Raw genomic sequence first — 27,852 nt, 5'->3', positions numbered from 1 at the left:
GTACGTAACTAAGATATTCCCACGGAGACAGCAGTTCTCAAAATATCACCCTCAAAAACAAAAAGCTTCATCTAGGAAAACAATCTCAGCGCGATGCTAATTGAGTTGATCCTCCTTCCTACCCCGAACCCAGCTCTATTCCTCCTCCTCCCTCCCCCTGCGGCTCCGGCTAAACGCTGTGACCCAGGACAGGCTATTTCTCAGGACATTTTATTTGTAAAGTGGGCATAATAATTTATTTATTAAAAAATTACTGCCTAGGAGTACAGAGAAGGCTGAACAAGAGAAGTCATGGGAATGTAGCCAGCACAGTGCCCGGCAAGTCCTACCCATCCTGTCTCCAGAAGAGCTTTCCCCTCCATTCCCACTGACACCTTCAAGTCCAGGCAACCCCTACCCCGTGTGGGTGGGTGATCCCAGCGACCTTCTAACTGTTCTCTCTGCTTCCATGAAGTCACCCTCTTAGCAGCCAGCAGGATTTTCTTAAAAACATATAATAAACTGTGTCACACTCATTTTTTAAAACCTGTATTAGCTTCTCACTGATATAGCACAAAACAAAACGAGAGAGAGAGAGAGAATAAAATCCAAACTACTTTCTGTGGCCTGCAAGACCTCGCATGACCTGGCCCTGCCTAAATGTTCCTAAATGTTCCCCGATGCCACTCGGCTGCTTTATCTCGTGCTCCCCACTTTTCTTCAGTTCCTCCCGGGTCCCACGTTGCCTCCCTCCCTTTGCCTAGAACATTTTCTTCCTTAAACCCAACACGGTGGCTGATGTTAGCTCCAAGAGGATTCCCTGATGACTCCGTGTGAAGCAGAGGCACTGAACCTGCTTGCCTTCCTGAAGCTCAGATGAAACACTACAGATCAGTCTGTCTCCTGTTTACTCTTATTTCCCTAGAATCCAGGCTCCTTGAGGACAGAGGACTATCTCTTTGTAGTCACTGCTGTTGGCTGCTGACTCAACCCTCATCCCCTCCCCTCTCTTCCCTAGCAGAATCCCCATTCTGTCCACACCCCCATCCTCCTTTGTGAGGACAGGTGGTCCAGGTCCCACCTCCAGAGCTGGGGGTGGATTCTCATACCTAAGCCAATCCCAGTGGCCTGTCTCACCTTTTTGCCAGTGGGTTGAAGCTCGGGCATGCGTGGCATGTGACTCAGTTCTGGTCTGCAACACACAAGAAGTCACCAAGACAGCTGTGGTTCTTTGGCTGCCTTAGCAAATTGTTGTGATGATGTTAAGTATCTGCTAGTGACACAGCCATCCTGACAAGGGAAGCCTGCCTGGTGGGACGCAGGTTGAGGGTGGCAGACCCAATAATGAAAGATACCTTGAGTTGCTCAATTAGCCAATCACTGAACTGCCTGTCTGTGACCTGCCATGATTCATACCAAAGTCTATATTATTTCAGCCAGATTTTTGCTACCCATAGCTGAAGGCTCCCTGGTATGTTACTCTGTCCTCACCATCTAGTATAGTACGGATTTGGCACATAGCAGGCATTCAATAAAACTTGTCTGAATGAATAAATCAGTGTTTAATGAAGATTATTAAGGCCAGAGTGCAGTGGCGTCAGCCTAGTTCACAGCAACCTCAAAAATCCTGGGCTCAAGCAATTGTCCTGCCTCAGCCTCTCAAGTAGCTTGGACTACAGGTGCCTTACCACACCCAGATAACATTTTCTGTTTTTAGTAGGGACACAGTCTTGCTCTTGTTCAGGCTGGTTTCAAACTCCTGAGCTCAAACAATTCTCCTGCCTCAGCCTCCCAGGGAGTTAGGATTACAGGAATGAGCCACTGCACCCAGCCAGTTCCATACCATTTCTATGAGAACGGTTGTCAGTTTTTGTTTCTTTTTTCTCCACTTTTTTTTATCCTACAAAGTATATTAAAATGAAAGGGAAGAAAAAAGAGAAAGAAAACATTCCAAATACAATTCTACCATCCTAATGTATTACAGGATTGAGCTGGTAAAGTAAACACAGACCCCTCACTCTGAGGCAGCTCACAGGATGCATTTCCCAGCTGCAATTTCACCAAGTTCCCCTGTGTGCCAACGCTATGCTTCTGCCTTTAGGTTCTAGTGCACTATAAGTTTAAATTAGTTTTCACAAATACCTCAGTAATACGGAGAAACATTTTCTCTTCGCTATTAAGTTTCCTGGAATCTTAACAGGAAAGGCTTCAGATACCAGGGAGCATCTATTTCCAAACAAGGCCGAGTGAGGCAGCCCAGTGGTCAGGGGGCTGTGGAGTCAGATTTGGGTTTGCATCCTGGCTGTGCCACCCTTACCATTATAACTTTGAGCAAGTCGCTTACCCTCTTTGACCCCTAACTTTCCCATCTGTAAAATGGTAATGATAACTAATTAATAATTGTTTTTAAGTAAGGTTAAATAAAATACCCATGCAACACTTAGCCTGGGGCTTGGTATATAGTGTTCAAAAGATGCTATAGTTAGGAAATTGCTCCTATTATAATCTTTAAGTTTTCGGATTCCTTAAAGAAAGAGCTTCCATGTTGAAGGATATGGGAGCTAAACAAATGCCATGTGCCACAGTCAACTGAAATCTGGCTTCTCTGTGTCATCAAAGGCCAGCCTCCTTCCTGGGAGATAGTGTGGCCTGGTGAACATGGCACAGGCCTCAAAACCAGTCAAAACTGGGGTCTAATCCAGCTGTACATTTCCATATTCACTGGCTGTGACTTTGGTTCAACACTAAATCTCTGTTCTTCAGTTCCCTCATCTGTAACAGGGATCCCACGACTCATACCCTCTCTGCATCCCCTGCCCAGCGTATCTGAGGACTAAGTGACAGAACATTGGCAGGTGTCCGCTATGATGCCGGAAGAATATAATACATGCTAACCCCCTTCCATTTCTTCTATCAGTTCTTCCCAATCACATTCAGGTTAAAACCAGAAGTTCTCACTGCAGAATGAACTGGACCCTTATGACAGAAGGGCATGAGAATGGTATGGTTGGCTTTGAAAAGATGACTAAATTATCCAACAATGGCAAATACATATAATAAACCTACCCCACAAATGTTTTATTTGGTACCAAGGCCCTGCTGAGCCTGCATCCTGTTACCTCCTTGAACATGGGGTCTGCACTGCCTACTCACACAGGGAAAATTGGCAGACCCCTCGCTCACACCTAGAGCTGCTTCTTGTACCCTCTGCCCAAGGATGGCAATGTCACAAGAGCAAGGGAGCTGCACAATGCCCAGAGACTTATGAAAATACGCATCTGAAAAAGGGAATGCTGTGCAGAGAGTGGCCGTGTGGGCAGGCCTGGTGCATGGGAGCAATTAGAGCAGGTTTGCAACAACTCAGTGCTGTTCTATTCAATGGCTTAAAGAATTGCCATAGCAACAGCAGCCACACATAGTGAAGTGGCAGCAAGATGGAGCAAACACTTGAAAAAGACTCTCTCTAACCCCCCTCCCTTCCCCAAAATGAATAAAGGGCCATTTTGTTTCTCTGAAATGGTCTCCCAATCAATGTCTACACTGCACACCAAAGTGGGTGACCAGATGCCCATCCTTATTTTCTTCTTCCTCTTTTCCTTGGTGTTAATGATGATAACAGCAGCTTCGCTACCTTTTAATGAGCTCCTACTATGTCCTAGGCCCTGGGCGGATGAAAACTTCACTTAATAATTCCTTCGGCTGGCACTGACTGAGAGCACATTCACTATGCCTGCACTAGGGACACAAGAGGTCCTGGTCATTGTCCCAGTCTGCAAGGAGCTCCAAGTCTAGAGAGATGAGGCCGTAAGTAAATGTGTTTATGAGAGGGGGCAGCATCTGAGCCAAGTCTTGAGTAAACACTCACTGAGGCCCACGATGTGCTAGGACTATAGAGATGAATAACAACTTGACTTTTAGCCAGGGATTGTTGTGGGTGCCTATAGTCCCAGCTACTTGGGAGGCCGAGGCAAGAGGATCACTTGAGCCCAAGAGCTTGCTGGGAGGTATGATGCCAGAGCACTCTACCAAGGGTGACAAAGTAAAACTCTGTCTCAAAAAAAAACCCACTTAACTTTTTTTTTCTTCAGAAAGCTCAGTCTAGCGGGGGAGAGAAACGTGGAGGTAAGCACCAATGTGAGGCCACATCTAATTGCTAACATATGGGGACTAAAAGACCACATTTGGTAACATACTTGACAAAGCAAACCAGATTTCAGGAGGGATGAGTAGGGAGGGTGACACATTTAGAGTGCTGCCTCCTCAGTCCACGGGTAGGTCTGTTAGCTGTGTTGCAGACCCACAATGCTATAACTGCCCCACGTCCCTGCGTGTTGTAGCAACAAAAAGGACACTACTTACGCTGATCCCAACAGCGTGCGGCGTGCTCTGCTCGGCAGTTGTGTTCTTCACCCTACTGAGACCTGCCTCACAGGAACCACGTGGAGAATAAGATGTGGACCCAAAACTCGACTAGTTGCGACTTGCTTTCAGGGTCAGGCAGCTAATACCCTACAGAGCTAGAGATCTGACCCCAAGTCTTCCTGATTAAAAAACATGCGGTGTTTATTCGTTATGCTGTGGATTCAGGTTGATGGGTCAGCAAATAAAAGATCAAAACTTGTTCTTTAAATATTAGAGTTGGAATTGAAAAACATTTCATACCGTAAAACGCATTTATTTCTCATGAAAAGGAACACTAGCAGAAAACGTAGAGCGGTAGCTTGCTGAAGAGTTCTCAAGGCCAAAGGTGTTGGTCAGTACAAAGGAATACACTCCTCTGCCTTTGTTTGGAAATAAGCACGTGACTCCAAGGCTAAGGTTAAATGTGAATTTACCTGGAAGTATTGCAATATATGAGCTATATGTAGACATGGCCTGGGTCTGTTCTGTGGAATCATTTTCATAGCCTATAACCACTAGAACCCTTTTAGGACAGACACTTGAGCTTCTAAGAAGTAATCACATAATCTTGGCTGAAAGTCTACATTTAAAATAAAAAAAGAGATAATTACAGCAGAGGACCTGAAAACCCCCAAACAACTAACAACTCTTTAACAACTAAGGAAACAACTGAAAAGGGTCCTTTTTGCCTATTAAAACAGCATGATGACACAGAGTGATTGGAGGGTCTGATAGGAGAGAAAAAGAATGAAGGATCTGGTAACATCTCAGAGATAAAAAGTACATTCAAATAGAAGTGCTGACTTGGCACTGAATGACAGGTCTTTATTATGGTTACCCAAGGGGAAACATTATTCTTCCCTGATGTCTTTCTAGAAGAGGTTACTTGAGTGAGGCTTCTTATGGGAGCATGATATACTGCACACAGTAGGCACTCGATAAACAGTCTTTGAATATGGAATGATATGATTTAGCAAACACGGTAAGAGGATGCAAAAACCTCTTTCAATGTTATCTATAGGTTTGGTAACATTACTTACTACTTACTACTTTGAAGTAGAGGGTACAAATCCAAACACCTTCCTGGTTCCACGAGGAACAGAAATGAGTGAAGGGCAGGGAGAGAGGAGTTTCAGTGGTGAGGTGGTGCAGGTAGAGTCTGGACAAGCCCTCTGGGTGGGTTGGCCAGTAGGAGGTGGACAGAGGGAACAGTGACAGCCAGATGGGGTAGTGGAGGGCTAAGGGAAGGTTTGGGGGTTTTTAGTGTGTTTGTCATGTTAACACTGGAAGGGACCTGAGCACATGGAAATGCCGGTGGTAAACAACCGGGAGTGATGAGGATATTTGAGAGACAGAACCAGATCACTGGGAAGGAAGGGGTGTGGCAAAGCCCAGCAAGCAGACTGGCTGAGGGCTGAGAGCAGACCTCTGCCCGGGTGTTAGTGGGAAAGCAAGCCAGAGGCACAGGGATCCAGGCAAAGAGTCAGGTGCCGGACGGAATTTCCCTCTGATGGCTTCAGTTTTTGTTTTTTTCTGTGACATCCAGGCAGGCTTGCCTGTGTTTGTGTGTATGCTGGGCAGTGGTCAGAGGTGTAGAGAGACAGACAGAGCTCAGCAGTACAAGGATAGTGGAGGTTTGAGTAAAGAATAGTAGAAGTTGGTGTGGTGGCTCATGCCTGTGATCCCAGCATTTTGGGAGTTTAGTTGAGGCCAGGAGCTCAAGAGTAGCAGGAACAAAACAGTGAGATGCCATCTCTAAAAAAAGTTAAAAAAAAAATTAGCTGGGGGCTGGGCATAAGGGCTCACACCTATTATCTTAGCATTCTTGGAGGCTGAGGCAAGCGGATTGCTTGAGCTCAGGAGTTTGAGACCAGCCTGACCAAGAGTGAGATCCATCTCCATTAAAAATAGAAAAAAAAAAATAGCCAGGCATGTAGCCCCAGTTACTCAGGGGGCTGAAGCAGGAAGATACTGAACCTAGGATTTTGAGTCTGTAGTGATCTATGATTGCACCACTATACACTATCCTGGGTGACACAGCAAGACCCTGTATCTAAAAAATTAAAAGAATGGTGGAGCACCCTAGCTGGGTGTTTCTTCTCAGCCCTATAGTCTGGGCCACCATTCTTTCTCCTGGATTATGGTGACAGAGCCTAGGCGATTTCTGCCTCCAGGCTTGTCTCCTAGTAATAGTTTCTCTTTTCCCACTACTACTGTAGCCACCTTCTAAAAATGCCTGCCTATTCATGTAACCTCCTGCTTTAAAAACTCTTCAAGCTTCTTGACATGGCTTATAAGGTCCTCCGTGATCTGGTCCAAGGCCACCTTTCAGGTGCGCCTCTTACCAGGCTCTCCCTTGGGCATCTGAAGTTCCCTTTGCCTGGAGGATGTCCCCTCCTACCTATCCCTGGCTACCTTTCACTTGTTCTTCACCTCTCAGCTTGGTTGTCACTTCTCCTGGGGCCCCTTCACTGAGCCCCAACTCTTACTTGGGTCCTCTTTCTAGGATAGCCCACACTATCCCCCACCCTCATCTGGAGCACTCATTAAACTGTATCATCTATTTACTTGTCATTCTTTCCACTGGTCTCACTCATGCCCTGTCGTCAGCGCAGTGCCCAGTCTGGTGACTGTATTGACATCTGTATGCCTATTTGTGGTTACAATGACGAAAGTATGAATGAACAAAAACCTCAAAGAAAGATGAATGCTAACAAAGAGTTCATGTTATCAAAGTGGACAGCCGTAGGATGATAGAAAGACAGCAGATTCATGATTACAATCAGCTTCTAACCTGGATTCTGCAACTAACTTGCTTTATGCCCTGGGATTGACCGTTTACTGTGTTGGAATCTCAGTCCCTCATCTGTAAAACCGATGTTACTTCCCATTGCTCAGGTTGTGGTAGTAAACGAGTGGACATGTGGATGCACCTGCCATCATGCATGGTGCATAATGGGCATCAGACGTGTTTTTAAAATCAAGTGAAAAAAGTCTAATTATTCAAAAAGAACATTTTGAGGAACATGAGAACAGAGCTGGCTAGTAAGACACACAACCAGCACTCCATCTGCAACGATGAAAGAAAGGTAAAGGCAGGAGTCGCGAACTCGATATCAAAGCTATTCTCTCAAAGGAGAGGATTCCTCCAAAGACGTTAAATTAGAAGAACTAAGTTTCCACACCTTATTCTCAGTACTTTCCTAGCAGGCCACTGAGAAAACAAAGCCATTTCCCCCACCTTGGGCAGCTTCTGTGGTACACTGTTCTTGGGGGAAACCAATACTGTTTATTTCCTCCAGGATTGGGGGTTGTTTGACAGAGGCTGAGATAAAAAGAGAAATATTTGCCTATACCTATTGCTGCTGCTGTGAAAAAAATCTCCACGTGGGGCCCCAAGCTAGAATCCTAGAAGTTATCCTAGACCACGCCCTTTCCCTCCAGCCCCACATTTTTTTGACTGTTTCTCTTCAATCTCTCTCAGATTTGTTCACTTTCGTCCATTTCTGTTCAGAGTTTTGAGCTCAGTTTTTCTTCCCAGAGCTATTACCACGGTCTTTTCATTGCCCCCTACCTGGTGTCATCTCCTCCTATGATACCAAGTTTGTTCAATGCCTCTGGAAATGCAAAAATGTTCCCTACTTTAAACCCTTAAAGGGCTTCGTTAAGGACAGAAAGACACGCAAGCTTCCAGTGAGGCATTCAAAGAATTTTACAAACTAGCTCCCACCCCTTAGAGTTCTCTGTCAAAGGCACGCCTGAGAACCCACCCCTGTAGGGTGGCTTGGGTTTTTTCCTGAAGGTTTTTACATGCTGTTCCCTCCACGTGAAGTAACCATGTCAAGTGGGCATCGCCTCCTCTGGGAAGCCATCCTCCACCTCCTACCCCGGCAGAGTTAATCACATTCCTGCTCATATCACTCTCTTATCTAGCACTTTCTTTCATTTTAGTCTTTGTCACAATGCATACCACTGTTTTTCATGTTTGTTTTCCTATGCCTGTGAGTGTCCCTTGTCCAATAACAGATGACCATTATGATATTTTTTAAATGAATGAATAAATGATAATATAAGGTATGTGCCACCCTCGTCTTTGCTTGTAACACCCAAGTTGGGTGATGTGAGCTCCCCCAAAATGCTACTGAACTATAATACTGGAGGCAAATAACAGATCTAATTTTTTTTGTTGTAGAGACAGAGTGTCACTATGTTAGCCCTTGGTAGAGTGTCATGGCATCACACAGCTCACAGCAACCTCAAACTCTTGGGCTTAAGCGATTCTCCTGCCTCAGGCTCCCAAGTACCTGGGACTACATGCACCCTCCACAATGCCTGGGTATTTTTGGTTGCAGTTGTCATTGCTGTTTAGCAGGTCTGGGCTGCGTTGGAACCAGCCAGCCTCAGTGTATGTGGCTGGCGCCCTACTCACAGAGCTATGGGTGCCGAGCCAACACATCTAATATTAAAAACAAATGATAAGGAATGTGATTTGCACAGAAACAGTCTGAGTGAAATTAGACCCTTCCAAACCACACTATAGTGACACTTAACACCCAGCACTCTGTGGGTGCTTAACAAATGTGGAATAAGAACAATAGAATTTTTTGTGCTTATAGATAGCATTGTAAACATTTTATCACTTCCCTTTTGCTGAAAAATTCTAAGTTTAACAACAACTGCCCTATAAGGCAAAACCAAAATTCTGTTACTGGGAAGAGACAAGTGGTATACAAACAAATCTTGGTAAACAGTCTATCTAGACAGCCAAAAGAAGGGCAAAGATGGAAATTTTGCACATCATAAAAGATAAAAAGGAACTGAAGTTCTTCCTCTTAAAAACAACTTAGGGTGAAAATGGAAAAGACGATAAATATAACTCTTGACACTTCTCAGGTCTTCTAACACATGGCATCCTGCAATCTGGGGCTGAAGTCATATTCATTCTCTCAATTCATCTACCCCCACGATAGCAGAACACAGTGATGTGAAGTCACTTTGCTATTCTAGGGTTTTACTCCTGGCATGAACCCATGACTTCATTAATGACAGAAGTTAGAGCGGGTGTTAGGCAGACAATGGGTTCAAATCTAGGCTCTATTTTTACTAGCTATTTTACCAAGGACAAAATCCAATCTCAATTTTTCTTAATTACTTGCTTTGAACCCATAAAATGAGAGAAATATCATCTGTTCTCGATGTTAGTACTAAGGAGTTCACCAGAAGATATCACAGAGAGATTAAAAATTGAATGACAATGAAAGAGCACTTAAGAGAATGAATGATAAATTGCGAAACACCATGTTTATATAGGTGTTTTCAGAATTAAAAACAAAACAAAATAAAAAAAGGAGGTTTGGCAGATTAGTATTCGAACAGATAATGCCTAAAAATAGTCCAGAATTGAGGAAAATTATGAGCCCTAGGATTGAAATGACACTGAGTACCAAGACAAACAAACAAACAAAAAAATACATTCACCATGGATACATGAGGGTGAAATTCCAGAATATAAAGTGAAAGAGAAAATATTAAAAGTTCTTAGATTGAAACGATGGATTTTTCACAAAAGAATGACAACTGGATTTATAACTTTGCCAGTAAAGACAAGACAAATTTTCAAAGGGCAAAAGGGAAATAATTGTACAATTTCATACCCAGATAAACTATCCTTCAAGAGTCATTTTCCTTTCAGACAAAAGGAATTTGCAGATTCTCACAGAAAGAAATATTAACGATATAATTTGGTGAGAAAAAAGTGAACCCACAGGGTAGGGCTGATAGATTGTATAACTACTGTCGATATTTTATTGTTAGTGTTTTTTAAAAAAATGAAGTTATGACTGTAATAACATTAAGATAACATTCAAATGTGATAACATTAGGTACAAGGAGGTATCCAATAAGCAGATAAAGTAGAACAGCCCTCCCTTATCTGTCAGCGGATGCCTGAAACCTCAGATAGTATCAAGCCCTCTGCATACCATGTTCTCTCCTAGACGTACCTATGATAAAGTTTAATTTGTGAATTGGTCACAGTTAGAGATTAACAATAACTAATAAGACAGAACAATTGTGCTAATAAATGTTACGTGGACGTGGTCTCTCTTTTTCTCTCTCTTTCAAGACAACTTACTGTGTGCCATGGTGGACTGCAGGTGACTGAAACCACGGGAAATGAAACCACAGACTGGGGGCTGGGGACTACTGCATATAAAAGTCTTCAGATTGCTTAGAGGAGGATAAAGATATTAAATAAATTTAGAATTGCAAATTTATATGATTTCCATATATGTAGGTTTATTTAGTATTCTGGGTTAGCCTTCCCCTGAAAAAAACTTTCTGGGAAAGCAAAATGTCTCGTTCCCATTTTGTAGATGTAGTATTCCTGTGATATTTTACAAACAGCTTGCATCAAACTAAACTCATGCTTTAATCTACTCTATAGAAGGTTTGTTTAAGATCCTTTCTCCCCCTCTGCTTTGGTCATTTTCCCAGCTGAATCATTTTCTCTTTCCTTTTGCCTTCTGTAGTGTTTTACACTTAAACTTCAATTTGTAAAAAAATCTTTTCCAACCCCCTCCTTTTTCTTTCTCTCATTTTTAATTGTGATATAATTTCAGTTTTACAGAAGAGTTGTAAGAATAGTGGAAAGAATTACCAGATTACCCAAAATGTTAACAGTTTACCACACTGGCTTTGTCTTCCTCTCTCTCTCCCTGTATTATGCAATATTATATAATATGTTTTTAATATATAAAATGGGTTTTTCTTTTTAAACATTTGAGAATAAATTGCAGACATAAAGTCCCCCTACCCCTAAAGACTTAAGCACAGGCTGTCCTGGGATTACGGTGACATATGTCCCTGCAAACATCTTTAGGTCGGATTCGTGTGTAACACAGATCCCTGATCCTGGTGAACGGTGCTTATACAGTAATAGTAACAATACTACTCAAGGCTCATGTTAGTAATTATAATACAGTGTATTACTATAATAATAATACCTCTACACTGTAAGAAGTTTCAGAAACTATCATGCTCTTTCTTTTACTTCAAATAAACAGAACATTAAAGAAATGCATACAAAGAGTTTAAATAGGAGAGAAATGTCAGGAAAAAAAAATTAAAGGTCAACACTCACCTAATGTTGCACCCACTCTAGGCTAATAAGGATGTTAGCATATTTTGCATCTCCTCAGCAAATCACTAGTAACCTTTCCATTTCAGTAACTAATCCACTACGCTGCTTAGTAATAATTGACGCCATCACTGGACACCGCCTTGCATGTGTTCTGTTATTCTCACTTTACCCTCGATCATTTTTCTGATAGTTGAGCGACTGCAGCCTCATGCTTTCCCAGGGAATGATGGCACCTGGCCTTTCTCTGAACGCTTAATTATTTCTACTTTTATTTCATTGCGATCACCTTTCTCTTCGCTGCAGGCTCACCTTGACTTGCAGTGGAGTTTCACTTTGGAGGCGTGGACCATAAGGGGAAACTCAGAAAAACTGAATAAGAAAGTGAAGGTGAAAGTGAAGACTGTAGTATAAACAACGAGATCAGCTGCTGGCGTAAAGATGCCGCGCCAACAAACGGCCTGTGCCACGCAGGTTTATTTACATGCGTGAAATAAACTAGTTCACAACTTACTAACTTAATTATAAATTATCCTTATGGGGATTCTTGGGAGCCTGTTCATAAGTACTGAATGCTGTAAGTCAGGTTGTCTGTAACCTGGGGACTGCCTGTATAGTCAATTCTACTATAATGTGACACAGGCATCCTAAAAATCACTTATTTTGACAATACTCAAAAACTTCATCAGTTACACATTAGAAATAAGATAGAAACTTAATAAAAATGGTAGCACACTTACACTATAAATTGCTACAAAATATATAAATATGGCAATAAATATGTCATTTTACCTTGAAAAACATCTAAAGTTTTCTTGTGGAATTGTGGTAGAAGGGTTGCAGCCGGTCAGTATCTTGTGAAGTGGGGAAAGGACAGAAAATCTCAGCTCTGGACACAGGATAGCTGTGGCTTATCACATGCAGCAGATTGAGGTAACTCACCGATATTTGAGGGGTGTGGGTTTGGAGTATTCCTATTATATCTGGGTTGAGTGCAGTTTTCTAGGGTGCAGTTTTCTGCACTGACCTAACATTTTCCATGGATGAAATCCAGCATAATCAAAGAAATCAAGTCAAAAACAGATTCATGTTACGCTCAAATTTTCCTAAGATACTGATTGCATGGGAGCAATTTCATGTCGTCAAAACAGGCATTACAGCAAACTGACTATGTTTCCTAAAATCGAGAACCTTCTCTTGATCAAAATCAGGAAATTAGCATGGATACAACACAAATCTAATCTTCAGACTTCATTTAGAATTCACCAGTTCTTCCAATAATGTCTTTTTAGACCACAAGAAAATCCTGGATCACATACCACATTCAGTGGTCCTGTCCCTTAGCCTCCTTTAATCTAGAATAGTTCTTGGGTAGTCCTTTGTTGCAAGACATTAACATTTAGAAGGGTACAGGCCAGCTATTTTGTAGAATGTCCCTCAATTCAGGTCAAACCCTTGACTCTTACCTCAATCTATCATTGGTAGCTAAAGCACTATTAATGACTGAAACCTTCCTGAATGCGATTAGAGTGCAGAGGGAGGGTCTCCGTCTTTTATCATAGTATCCTTTGAAAACTCAAGTGAAATCTACATTGGGAAACCCAGAAAATGACAGTTACCTACCTGCCCTTAAAATAAAAGTCCCTTCTTTTAAGGGAATTAAAAACTAAAAGGCACACAGAAAATCCATCCACCACAGAAAGTAATTGGCTGACCAAACACCCACCAACTACAGAAGTACTCACCAGACATTTTCAGAGGTCTCACTATATCTTCTAAGAATTGCAAGGTACATTAATCAACCAAAAAGGAACTAATAAGGCTGCAGCCCAGGGCACAGCAGGAATCACAGAAACCACATTTTAAACCTGGATAAATAATGCAGATAGATGGTGACTTCACCCAGAGTTGGCACTCACAAAAACAATCGTGCACACAAGTACATCTGTGACATTTTATGTAGGAAATGCAGGGTTACAAATTAATGTGTGGATGAATTATCTCATTTTGGCTTTCTCAATCTCTATTGTTGAAATGTGTCTCCTACAAAAGGGAAAGCACATTTTCTATAAGAAATCTGTATCTGACCGTAATTCTTCTGCTTATTAGCCATGTGGTTGTAGAGGGTCTAACTTGGCATCCAGCACGTAGAAGGTACTCAAGGTATGTTTCAGAAAACAATTTGAGAATGCTTTTACTCATTTTGGTGGTGAACTTGTTTTTTTTCCACCTAGATATTTATTTTGATTAAAAAGAAAATGGTACAAATTCACCCATTCATTCACTTACTCACTTTCCTTAGCACACCAAAAACATGGCTCTGGAATCTATGGGAATATTCTGCCATTTCCCGGCATTCTCAAGTCTAGAACAGGAGAGGAAGGAATGGTGCTGCACTCCAGCCTGACTTCTCAGAGTCCAAAGGTGGGTTGCCATTTGCTGTGCTATCCATGGAGCGTTCAGAAAGACAAACCTCTTGGAGACTGGAGGTTAGTAACTTGCAATTTCTTTTTGTGTATCTGTCCTGATGGGGTGTCTGAAGTGCTGGGAATCGGAGGAAAGAGTCTTCCAGCCACTGAGATAGGTGTTAAAGTAGAGTGCTGGATGCTGGCACTACAGAGGGCAACCCACGACGCCATTCTGAGAAGCTGCAGGGGACAATTTACTTGTCCAATAGTCTTTAAGTTCTTTCTTCCTAGAAAGGCCAGTAAAAGGTAAAGGCTGTGAGCTGGATTTCCTGTGTTTAGTTACTAAACACATGGGAAACAATGTTCACTCACATTCAAGTTGAACCACCACCCTCCCCACCCCACCCCCGTCTCTTCCAGGGCTACTGAGGAAACCAGAATCTCAACATTCGGTCAAGTCACATTTCAAGATTCTTGGGAAGCCTGAAATGTGAGGGGCCCAGACCTTGGACTCTCTGAGCTAGATTATAAACATAATATTGTGAAGGACAGAATTTGGAAATTATTAATATTTCCTCTATTTTGCAATTCCATTGAATTTCCTTTAATTTCTCACAGACTAAAGAAACAGCCATCATCAGCCTCCCTGCATTGTCCTGACGTTTCTCCTCCCGCCTCTCCCCCAGACCCCACTCTTACCCCCAAATGGGTTTTTCATCTCCTAAAGTTTTGGTTTATTTACAGTTCTATCACATGTGTATGTGGTCTGAATAATTTTTAGTTTTGCTTACTGTTGAGCCTTGAAAATTAGTGTCGTACTGTATGTTGCCAAGATTCATTTATGTTGTTGCTTATAGTTGGAATAATATTCGTGACTGTTCACAGTTCATAGCTATGTAATATTTCATTCCATAAATACACTAGGATTTATTCTTCTATTATTCTTCAATGTATATTTGAATTGATTCCAGTGATTTGCTGACATGAACATTTTTATATATGTCTCTTAGCCTAAATGGGCAAAGGTTTCAACTCTATAAAATAATGCTAAATTGCTTTTCAAAATCACGGCACTACCTGCACTCCTACCAACAAAATACGTATGAAAGAGCTGCTGCTGCTCCATATATTCATCCGTGTAAGGATCCGACTAATTTTCGCCAATTTCATGCACACAAAATGAAGTCCTGCCTTGGTCTTGGTGTGGTTTCCTTGATTATTGAGGAACTTGAGTGTATTTTCCTAAGTTTATGAACCACTCGTGGTACCTTTCCAGAGAGATATCTTTCACATCTTTCCCATTTCAATCTTTATTCACTTATAGAAATACTTTACATAATCTGGAAATCAAGTCTTTTTTGGTTGGAAAAGTTAGAAATAAATATTGAAATTTCACTTCTTTCAGTAAATAAAATACTTCTTGCATTGTCTTTCAGTCAAGGGCTTTTTTTTTTTTTTACTTGCTGTATAGTGACTGTTTATTTGTTTAGAGCCAAAGTTCTATCTAAACTTCTCTTGGAAGAGACAAAAAGTTAGAGGTAAACTAAAAACCGAGAAGACATCTTTGATGCTCCTCTTGCCCTCACCCAGCATATTAGCAAGTTCTGTTACTTTTACCCCTAAACAATCCCCCATTTATGCTGCCTCCAGTGGTCTCTCCTTAAATTGTTCCTTGATTTCCACGCTTACGCCCCTATGGCAGTCAAAGCAAATGTCTTAAAACTTAAACTAGATCATGCTACTCTTTTGTTTCAAGTCCCTCCAAATAATAATAATGATGATGATGATGATGATGATAATGATAAAGTCCCTCCAGTGGTTTCTGCTGCACTTAAGTGACAATCTAAACTCCTTCTCCAAGCCCACAAGCTCCTTTGTGACCCAGGCTCTGCCTGCCTCTCTGATTCCAGCTCCGATGCCTTTCTCCATGTCCACTCTGCTTCCGTCACACTGCCTTGCTTCCCTCCTTCATGTGGGGCAAACTCATTCGACCTTGGGTTCCTCTACTTGCTGTATGTTCCGCCTGGAGTGCTCACATCCCAGCGGTTTGTACATCTGACGTTGCTCATTATGTGGGATTCGGATCAGAAGTCACCTCTTTGGAGAAGGACACCAGCAACCCCTGCCCCACTCTCCTGCTTCCCCTTTGCAGCGTTTTTTCTTCAGAGCAATGATCACTTTCTGAAATCATCTCCTTCCATTTTTTGCTTCTCTCCTAGAACATAAGTTCCACCAGGACACTTGCTACACTTATGAAAGATACGTTACCTCTTCCTGGATTTCTTTCTTTCTTTTCTTTTTTCTAACATGAAACAAAATATCAAATTAGTATTCCCAAAATATGCTGGGAAATCTTTAACATGTTCTAATATTTCTCAATCAGAAATCATTCCGTAACAAAACTATTTGGTTTGTGTTCATTTGACATGTGAAAATGATGCCCAAGTTTCAGCATTTTTTTCTGGCCCCTTTGTGCACCTGCGTCATCTTCACTGATCATCAACATCTCTGCACACTGTTTAAATAACACAAATCATCAGTTACAAAAAGGGAAAGTCAGATCCCACCTTACATTTACTGTCAGCTTAATGCGTACGCCCTAAAAGAAAATAGCGTCTTAGTGGGGAAGGACATGGGCTTTCCTGTCTGTCCTCAGGCAATACCAGGGCACTTCATAGACAAAATAAAGCCCCTGGAGTCAGGCTGAGGAACTGTTCCTAGATTTCTAAGCAAAAAAAGTAAAAACAGAAAAAGGGGGTTCTGGAAATCTGGTAGTGGCGACAGCAGAGGTAGGACAGTTGTTTCACTTCTTCAAATCTCCGCGTACAAAAGGCAGAGTGACTAGACAGCAAAACTTCTCACATACATACACGCGCACCATTCACAAACTAGGTGAACAGGGAACCCCCCAAACACAAACAGGTGTGTATGAACCATCAGCAGCACAAACCCCCAACAGACCTGCTCTGTGTTGGCTTCTGTGCTGACAGAGCTGAGAACGAGTGAATCTCAGAACAGCCACCACCCACTTGTAGAAAGCTTGGTGTGTGACATTGAGAATAGCAGTTAAAACAGGATGAGTTTCGGCTCCTGTAGCAGGTGAGAGCAAAGGGCCTAGAGGGAGGACACCCCCCACAAACCCCGGCAGGGAACTCCTGAGAGGCGGCCGCAGGAATCCCTTCCAGGAAAGGGAAGAAACTGCTGGGGGTAGAATCAAGATTGAGCAAGACAAGAGAGAAGCAGCAAGGGAGAGGAAGGGGACACAGAAAGCGGATTTCAATTTTTTGAACATTATTAAAAAAAAAAAAAAAGAGGAGGAGTTGTTAACTCTGTGAGGTTTAACTATTTCTTGAACTTTATCTCATTTTAAATCAGGAAACCTAATTTCACATAAAAATGAATAACAAAAAATCATGGGGGTAAAATCCCACACAAAGTTACGACAAGAAAAATGAAAAGCAACAGAATCGTGATAAATAATAGCAGCCTGGTTGAAGGGTGTGCTCATAAAACAGATGAAAACTACTAACTGCTGAGTCAGGGGAGCTAAAGACATGAAAATGGTACAAGGCATGAAAGAACATACATCTAAGTTACAAAAACGACTTAGAAACAAGTGGATAGAACTCAGAAAAAAATTAGAAATCAAAAGAAAACTCTTTTGAAATACAAGAATCAACTCAACAGATAACGCCTTAAGAAAAACATAAAAATTTTAAAATTTAAAATATAGTAAAAAATTATATCTCAATACTAATGCAAAATATTTATTTATTTAGTTTTTGTTTTTTTCTAATGCAAAAAAAAAAAAAAAGCAAACTGGCTGGGTGCGGTGGCTCATGCCTGAGATCATGGGAGGGTGAGGTGAGTAGATTGCCTGAGCTCATGAGTTTGAGACCAGCCTGAGCCAGAGTGAGACCCCATCTCTACAAATAGCCGGGCATTGTGGCAGGAGCCTGTAGTCCCAGCCACTTGGGAGGTGGAGGCAGAAGAATCGCTTGAGCTCAGAGTTGGAGGTTGCTGTGAGCTGTGATGCCACGGCACTCTACCCAGGGTGACAGCTTGAGGCTCTGTCTCAAAAAAAAAAAAGAACCTAAATATGGAAGATAGATAAGGACGTAATGATGGTAGCCAGACATTTTTAAAGGTAGCAATTATTATCAGTGTCATACTGTGGCCATAGGAACTCTTAATGTCAAAAGGATACAACTTCCTGGTAAACACTTCAAGATGACTTAATTGCAAAATACAGTCTTTAGTATTTGGTTGAGTTGGCCTCCTGTGTAGAGTTGTTGACTTTTTTATATCCTATCACACTAGAAAACCGTTGCCACAGATATGATTTTAGGATAGTTGATAAGTCATTCTTTTTGATAGACATCAATCAATTAGTGGCTAAGTTATCTTTTGAGAACATTCCTAGTGTAGATCAAACTGTAAGACGGTTTAAGAAAGACTTAAGTTTGAGGCTTGGCACCCGTAGTGTAGTGGTTATGGTGCCTGCCACGTACAGCAAGGGCGGCGGCTTCAAACTCATCCCAGGCCTGCTAAACAACAGTGACAACTGCAACAACAACAAGAGAAAATAGCCGGGCATTGTGGCGGGCACCTGTAGTCCCAGCTACTTGGGAGGCTGAGGCAAGAGAATCGCTTGAGCCCAAGAGTTTGAGGTTGCTGTGAGCTGTGATACCATAGCACTCTACGCGGGGTGACAAAGTGAGACTCTGTCTCAAAAATAAATAAATACATAAAACAAAGAAGGAGGTACAAAAGATTTCAAAGAAAGTGAAAAATATTGAAGATGGGTAAAGAAGCCTGCTGAGTACATGACTAACTGGAATCTGTAGAAGTAAAACAATGCAAGAACCGAAGCGATGTTAACACCTATAATTCAAGAAGATTTTCCTGAAAAAAGTTATATATTTCATATGGACACAGAGCGTGGGATGAGAGATAATGGTGACTCGGAAGGGTGAGGGGGTGGGGAGGGAGGATGATGACAAATGAGTGAATGGGCATAATCTACATTATTCAGGTGAGAGAGTCCTGAAAGTCCTGACTTGACCACTGCACAACCTACGAATGTAATAAAGTTACATATGTACCCCATAAATTTACACAAATTAAAAAATATATATATTTTTAAAAAGATACATGAAACTGTACGTGTCAAATATGTTGAAAGATGACAGAGCATTCATGAGACCACAGAACCAAAATGACTACCTCTGAAAGTCTAGTAAAATTACTGGATTTAAAAGAAAAAGTATTCCTTCAGCATCTAGAAAAAAGGACATGTGTCATTAACCAAAGTAAATTATCATTAGACAGCAACATTTGCCAGAAGAAAATGGAGTATACATTCACGATACTCAAGGAGAGAAAGTGTGAGCCAAAGATTTTATAATATAGCCAATAAAATTGACTTTCATGTATAAAGGACATAGAAAAGCTATTATCAATGTTTCACAACTGAAGGGATAGTGTTCTCAGGAACCTTCCTGAGGAATCTACTAGGGAGCAAACTTCCGATGACCACAAATGACTGAAGGGACTTCACCATTAGGACTGGTGGGAACAGACAGAGCCACCCGAAGACTAAGATGAAGAGAGGGCAGTGTGCTCTGGCTGCAGGTTCCAGCAAGGTAAAAGTAGCGTAACTAGTAAAAAAGGGGTAAAAAGCAGGGAAAAAATACACAAAAAAATTTAAAAGGTTTTCTGTAATCATGTTGATGACAGTATTTGTATTATTTTCTGTGAGTATCAAAATAAATGTATAATTATGGAAGATCTGAATGCTATTATCCCTTTGGCCCTCAAAAACCTAAGTTTCTGTACGGAAGAAAGGAAATACAAATGTAATAGAAAAGAGGTTGAGCAAAAGCTCTGTAGTTTTGAATTGTAATTGGAAATATCAATATGAACTTACATGATATTTCTATACACATACATTTCCTAGCTCCGTTCACTGAAAAGGCCTAGAACAATAACCAACCCAGTAGCAGTGACTATCCCGAGCTGGGCTTTGGTTTGAGAATATCATTTCTCATTAAAAGGAACCAGTGCTTCCCCAAGAAATGTCTTATTCCAGGTTTGGAAGTAGGAAATCTACAAGATGAGCCTGGAAATTCTTGTAATATCAGATAGCAAGGAGCTATTAAAGGTTTATGTAAAAAAAAAAAAAAAAAAAAAAAGGACTCAGGTGCTAACCAGAAGTGTTTCTCACTAGCCAAAGATGGGAGAATTTGAGTTTCAATAATGATAATTGCAATGGACCCAAAACCATCAAATATCTTTAAATCCACAGGTAATAATAAATTATTTGTATATATGAGGTAGTGACGTTTGAGGGATGGTAATGAACCAATTCGTTATATTACAAATTGGTTTAAAAAGCGGGAAAGAATCAGATATTCACCTTGCCTTTGCTATATGAACTCTATCATTTGGTGACTAATATTAAATGAGGGAGTGTCTTTTTATACAAATATTCTACCAATAAATGAGAAAAAAGTTGTAAATGTAGAATGTTACCATTTTGCAACTCCCATGGAATAAAGAGACATAGGCATTATGCATCGTTGGCTACTAAGATCACTAAGAGGCACAACCAGACTTGGTTTGTCCCCCACAGTCTCACCAAAGGGACTGAACCTCAGTTTATTCAATCCCCACATCAGGTGTTAATTAGCAGAAAATACAGAGGACAGAGGAACATGGCAAACTGTATCAAGATTGTGCCATCAGCAAACCCATACCAGGAGAGAGCTCTAGAGCTCTGGGGTCCTCAACAAACAAGCTGTAAATGAATGAAAGGGGTAGAAGAGAAACCGATATGATGAAAGAGAGTTAAAAATCATTTTTTTGAACCAGAGTAAACTAACCTATAGTATTAAGGAATAAACATTTGGGTGATTAAAACTTTTTTTTTTTTTAAATGCAAGGACACTCTGAAAGTCAGGATAGTGGTTAGGTACAGCAGAAGGGAAAGGGCTGTGGTAGAAGGGGATTCTGGAGTGGGTAGGAAAGTTCTATTTCTTGTCTTAAATTGTACTGTATCTTGGGCGATGCCTGTGGCTCAGTGGGTAGGGCGCTGGCCCCATATACCGAGGGTGGGGGGGTTCGAACCCGGTCCCGGCCCGAACTGCAACAAAAAAATAGCTGGGCATTGTGGCAGGCGTCTGTAGTCCCAGCTACTCGGGAGGCTGAGGCAGGAAAATCACCTAAGCCCAGGATTTGGAGGTTGCTGTGAGCTGTGACACCACAGCACTCTACTGAAGACAATAAAGTGAGACTCTGTCTCTAAAAAAAAAAAAAAAAAAGGGGTGGTGCCTATGGCTCAAAGGAGTAGGGTGCTGGCCCCCATATGCCGGAGGTGGCGGGTTCAAACCCAGCCCTGGCCAGAAACTGCAAAAAAAAAAAAAAAAAAAAAAGAAAAGAAAAGAAGAAGAAGTAGTATTAGTCTTAACAATGATTTGTTAAACCATTCATTTGATTAGGACAGTTTTCTTTATCTGTTTTATTTTACAATAAAAAAAACTTTAAAAAAGTATGATAGTGTCTATCTAGAGGGAAATACTATAATGATTGAATGTCAACATTTTTTTGTAAACAGTGTCATCATGATAAAAATTAGTACCATATTTTTCATTAAAATACACATCCTTTTAGAAAGAAAATTTCCTAACTACTCCACTATTTCCTCATAGGATAGACTATAAACTCAGCTGGGAAGTAAAGGGTTATTTTAATATAATTTTAAAACTAGTGTTATTAAGCTCTTATCAAGTACCATGCTGTATTATCTCATTTAATCTTCACACCAATCCTCTGAGGCAGATTATATTTATTCTCCCCATTTTACAGATGAGGAAACTGAAATGCAGATGGGTTAACTAACTTGCCCCAAATTACATAAATAGAAAAGTATTGGTGTATTATTTAGAGTCCAGGTCTTCCTGACTCCCGTGAGCAGGTCTCATATTTGACCCCTCTCTTTTAGTGCTCGCCACTGGGCATGGCAGGGTAGGTGCCAGTGCCACTTTATGGAATCAGATTTGATTTACTGGATCCTAAAAATCAGGAAACAGACATTAAGATTACATAAACTACTCCCCAGAGCATTACTTCTTGGGAGGAGAGAAAAAAGAAGTGACGAGTTCCTTTGAGCCCAGCAGTCACAAAGACCCTCCTCTAGGACAGACTGGTCTCCTCAGCACTAGGGCTTGAGTCCAAGCTGGCAAGATGCTTTCTGCATCAAGATTAAATGTGTCTGGGAAACCAGAGAGACGAGAGAAACAGCTACATGCTGCTGACAGCAGGGAGTGCAGCAAAAATGTTTTCTGTACCCTAGGAATGCGGAGTCGCCACCCTGCCACATTGAATTACCAACTCCAGACTAAGATGCAAGATGCTGGAGTTCATGTTTCCTCACTAGATGCTGGGAGCCATCACCAAAGAGGAGGGACCAGTGGAAATCTGGCTCCCCTTCGACTCTACCTCTGACCAGCACCTGCCCTACTGGGGTCTGTCTCGGTCCCCTTCTTCAGCTACCTTTCTCTGCTCAACAATTAATACTGTCTGACACATTATATGTTGACTTTCATCTCTGTTTACGGTCCATGTCTTCGTAAAATACAAGAGATGGGAGGGCCAGGACATTATTGTGTTCACTGCTAAGTCCCCATGTAAACGTTCAGAACAATGTCAGTTTGTGTAGGGTCTCGGTAAATGTTTGTTTAAAGTTACTTAAATTCTCTTGGCGCAAAGATAATACTGTGTGCAATTAACCAAGAAAATTAAAGTAAAGGACAAGAAGTAGATGTTCAATAAATACCAGCATTTTCCTTCCTGTACTTTTTTTACATAAACATTTATTAACTGAGGATAAAACTAATCAATTTGGGATATAAGTTTCCCTTCTGAGGATAAAGGCCTTTTAAGCTGTCAGTTGACTTGCTCAGAACAACCTCAAAACCTACAGAGCATTTTTATTATAAAGATGGGAGAGAAAATGCATCACAGTAGGGACACGGGCACAGAAAGTCTCAAGCAACCGGCTTATGAATAATGCCAGTGAGCTGTGACTGATGGAAGCAGGGTTGAGTGGAGACCTGCCAGGTCACATTACTAACAGGGACCAGCAAACCAAACATAAATAATCTCCAGTTAAAGGCTTTCCAAAAATCCTGCCACGCCTGCATGGAATGTGACTGCTGGTGAATCGGGCATTCACTGGATGAAAAGTTTGTCATGGAGGGCAGAGAAGATGAACAGAAGACAAGTTCTTTCCACCTGCCATTGTATTTAATTCTTAAAACAATTCTATGAGGGTGGCATTTTTATCCCCATTGAACAAGTGAAAAACCTGTCGTTCAGGGAGGGAGGGATTCCCAAGGTTTCACAGCCCTTAAGTGGTAGCTCTGCCAGAATCTCAATTTGCTTTCGTCTGTACCAACTGATTGCTACAATACACGAAGGGTATCTCTACACCACTCTGATATTCTGTTGTACATTTTACAAGCTTTCCCTCACCTCCATGCCTCCAGAAAGAGAATATATTAAGATAAGAAATAAGACATCTACTAGATCATAAATGCTAGCTAATAAAACTGCAGCATAGTCACTGAAGTTTGGGGGCAGTCAATCAACATTTGTGGATGTCTGACATTCCTGCAAGCTCTGGGCTAAGCCTATAAAGTTTCAAATTACCTGATTCTTGTTTCATTATAAACCAGGAACCAGCCAGATGTATGTGAAGCTCTGTGAAGGTAACATTGAAACAGAGATTCTCTTCTCCGTTTTATAGTTGAGAAAATAGGGTTCAGCAAGGTAAAGTAACTTGCCTAGAGTCACACAGCTTAGAAGAGGCAGAGTCCAGTTTGGCATCAAGTCTAACTACAAATCAAGGTGCTTTTAACCTCACTGCATTATTCATCATGTATTATTTGCCTGGGTGCTAAATAGCCTTACTATCTGGCATCTGGTAATGCTAGTTCTGAGCCTGCTTGACCTCAGACTCACCCTGCTGTTCTGCTCAGTATAGACAGGAGGCCGACCTCTGCATGCAGAGTTCCTGGGGCTCGCACAGCAGTCTGGCCCACGTGAGGCAACAGTGAGAGATTAGGAAGAAGAGAATGGAGGAGAGAAGCTTGAGTCTCTCGCCACCCTCTCTCTGTTTGGGAGGGCTGTCCAGCAATGGCTCTCCTCCTCCCTGACTTGAATGCCCACTGCACAGACTCAGAGGTACCAGCTTTGGTCAAGTGACCCTCGGACTTTGGACTCAGAAACACCACCTTTGCTATTCCTGATCTCTGGATTACCTCTGCCCTCTTCTGAGTCTCAGCCTCTCTGTCACCTGAGCAACCATTTCCTTGCATTGTTTTCCCTGCATTGTAAACACTGAAGTGGTTTGTGTGTCCTGGATTGATCCTCACTGATACTGAGTAAGCTGCTGGACCTTGGGACTAAGTGGCAGCCTGGGGTCCTGAGCTGGGGAAGCCAAATGATGACTGGGCTCTATGTCTCAAGACCACCTGTTGGCCCCAAACCTCTGGCCCGCCAGACAAGAATTGCTTTCAAAAAAGAATGTGCTTTCCTGTCTCTGAGGTTCACAGCCACAAGAGTGGGGCAAAATGAACACAACTGGTATCCTAATTCCATGGTCCTAGAGCAAGAAAAATTCACCATCAACCATTAGCAGCCACAGTGCTTCCCAAGCTGCTGGGAGGAGTACTCTATGCATGGAATGTTAATAGGTATTTTGTGAGGAAAAGGGTTCTGAAAAATGCTGGATTAAACAAACGTAACCAGACTACTTCACAGCTGGGCTTTGTAATGTGCCGTGTAAAAAAAAAAAGTTACAGGGGCGGTGCCTGTGGCTCAAAGGAGCAGGGCGCAGACCTCATATGCCGGAGGTGGCGGGTTCAAACCCAGCTCCGGCCAAAAACTGCAAAAAAAAAAAAAAAAAGTTACAGTATGTGAAATGCAACAATTCTGGATTTTATGGGACCAGAAAACATACCAACACCTGTGGGTCTAATATTTCAAGACACCTGGTTCTAGAAATGCTGGTTCATGGTACTAGTGCTAAGTCCTTCAGTGGCCTTCAAGGTCCTTCACGGACTGGACGCTGACACTGTCCCGCCGCATCCCCAGCCACCCTCCTTCCTGCCTGTGCTCTACACACGCATTGGCTCACAGAACCCGACCACTCTGCCTTGTTTCAGGCCCCTGTGGCTCTCTGCATGTGCCTCCTCGTGCCCTGCTCCTGGGGAGTGCCTGCCTGTTCCTCATCCCACATGCATCCTGCCCTGGAAGGCGTCCCCTCGGCACCCAGGCGGAAGTGTCAGCTTTGCACCTGAGCGCCTATCACCACATACGACATTCCACTGTAGCAGTCACCACGGCAACACTGCTTACTTTCCTTCTCTGCCCGTCCTTAAGAACCAGGTCTGGTTTTTCAGTGCGTGCAAGACAGTGTAGTGTCCAGGGCAGGGTGGACACGTGGTCACATCTGCAGGGGCAACAAGTATCACAAGATTTCAAATGCCTGTTCTGTTTTCCACTATCAAGGCTTGATTACAACTGACACAAAATTCACAATAAATAAAAGTTCTATTGTTAAGATGATACCTAATCGATTTTATATTATGTGGCTACTTTTGTTATAATGACAAGAATCTATTTTTTTAAGTCATAAAATCAACTGAAAAACTGCCGCCAAGAAGCATGGATTAATATTGCAGTGAGAAAAGTAGCCACTAGGTGTCAGCCCAGGAAAAGAGGAGGAAGGGCTACACTCCTGGTGTTTTACTTTTTCATCCAATTATCACTATAAATATCCAGTATTTAAACAACAAAATATTAGGCAATTAAAATTATCTATTAAAGGAATGTTTTAAGAGAGATATATAAAATTTTGACATTTGCCCCTTGCAAAATAGTTTATAAATGGTGTTAGTTTAACTCATATTTGTCAAGAAACATTTGCACAGATTAGAGAAATTGATTCCTAAAAGGAAACCAGTTCTGTTTTCTCCTGAAATGCCCTCAAATTGCATGTAACATGGACCATATGGTAATCACCGTTGTAGAGAGCGGTCAGGGCAAAGAGCGTGGTCGCCAGAATCAGGCAGATGGAGGGTCTGAGTCCTAGCTCTGCCACTTCTTAAAAAGTGACATAACCTTTCCAAGCCTCGGTTTCTTGTCAGTAAAATGGGCTACACTACTCTCTCCACCTGGGGGCTGTAAAAATCAAACAAAGGAATATATGTGAAGAGCCTGGCATAAAATAAATGCTCGACAGTCTTGTCTTTTCCACAAGACTTAAAGTCTTAATGACTTATTTAACAAAATCGTTTCATAGTTTCCAAACGACGACGGAACTATGATAACTATGAACTATGATAATTTCATATATTCAATGGATGGCACTGAGCTTCTTCAATGTATCAAGCTCTATGCCAGGGACACATGAGCAAACGTGACACCCCACTGCCCTCTGGAGCAGGCTTCCTTTCTTTGTGGAGGGGTAGTGTAAGACTGAATGTGATGGAGCTGTGTACTGCAGAGAACGTATCCACACATGTCCAAGGGTGGGGGGAAGGAAATCTACACTTTTATCCTCTAACCATCATAAATACAATAATGTCCTCCATAGGACAAACCTACCATCCCTCCATCTCATGTTCCTGAGTCTCTATGTTGTGCCGAGGGTATAAAAACTAAGACATCCTCTTCTTAAGAAGCTCGCAGTCCAGCTATGCATATGAACTCATGTTGTTGTTCCAGGCTCCAAACTGTCAAATGTTATTGCTGCTTGAAAATGGATCAGAAACATTCCATCCTCAGAGTCTCGGTGAAAAAGTAAGACTCTCCAGTGAGATAACCTGATTTAAAACACCAGTAACAACCACCATTTCTCTTTGCCACTGCTTCCACAAAGATATGGTCCTTAAAACTGCCACCACTGATTCCGCTTAATCCACGAACAGACTCCCCTTTTGTCTATTTCTAACTAGAAAAGAATATTTACTGCACATAATTATTTCACAGAGGACAATCCTCTCCAGACCCTAAATGCCTACGGTTAGCCACCATGCAGCTGCTGGGCCAAGCAGCTTTGTTTTACATTCACACATTCATTGTGTGGTGTTTGTGCGGGCCTATTCTTCTCGTAATCTAAGATGAAGCTATGGATAGTTTTTTTTGTTTTTTTTTTTTTTTACTAATACAACACTGAAATATGAATATGAACACCAGTCTTTCTGATGCATAGCAAGGGAAAAGAGATATCAGTCATTCATTTGTTAATCCTTTCATTCAGCGAACATTTAATGAGAACCTATCAAATACTAGACCATGTGGGAGACACCAAGGCACACACAACATGCCCCATCCTAAAGAACAAAGTTAGAAAGAGCCAGGATTATTCAATGAGACCAAATCAGAGTCCACACTTCCTCCGGGATTAATCTAAGACATGCTAGTTGTGTTTTATTTTTTAAGTATTTTAGATCATATAGCAATTTCATTCTGATCATGTTCAGCGATGCTCTTTGAAATCATTCAGTTGAGCTTGATCACAGTATTAAGCAGATTTCCTACCATTCTCATCCCTCTCTTATCTCTCTTCTAGAAAAATGGTTCTCAGTTCATCTATCATTTATTGTGTGATTCCAAGGTAACAGGATACCCAAACTGTTTTCCTGAGCAACATCAGTGTCCCTGTGATGTGGACAGTGGAGAGTGGATGTCAATACAGAATGATGATAATCTTTTCTCAATAGGCAAAAAATGTTCTGGTGAAATAGCAAAACAAACAAACAAAAACCTCAACCAACTCAATTGTACTTGTGCTTATGTTCTTTAAAAACCAACACTAATTTTTAAAATGACCCTATTTTTAAGTCCTTGGTACCTACC

The 27,852-nt window shown here is 41.6% G+C and overlaps 1 protein-coding gene and 1 non-coding gene across 10 annotated transcripts in view; both read right to left on the bottom strand.

Moving 5' to 3' along the window:
• DENND1A (DENN domain containing 1A) overlaps positions 1-27,852 on the bottom strand; it is a 536,096-nt gene that overhangs the window by 125,222 nt on the left and 383,022 nt on the right. The gene's annotated exons all lie outside the window — the stretch shown is intronic.
• LOC128580319 (small nucleolar RNA SNORA49) lies at positions 16,503-16,638 on the bottom strand. The gene has a single exon (XR_008378616.1). It is a non-coding gene; the product is annotated as a small nucleolar RNA SNORA49 (small nucleolar RNA).

The sequence above is a fragment of the Nycticebus coucang genome, chromosome 2 (genome assembly GCF_027406575.1).
Source record: "Nycticebus coucang isolate mNycCou1 chromosome 2, mNycCou1.pri, whole genome shotgun sequence".
NCBI classification, from domain to species: Eukaryota; Metazoa; Chordata; class Mammalia; order Primates; family Lorisidae; genus Nycticebus; species Nycticebus coucang.
The sequence above is the reverse complement of the archived record's forward strand: the minus strand, read 5'-3'. Positions and strand labels throughout refer to the sequence as shown.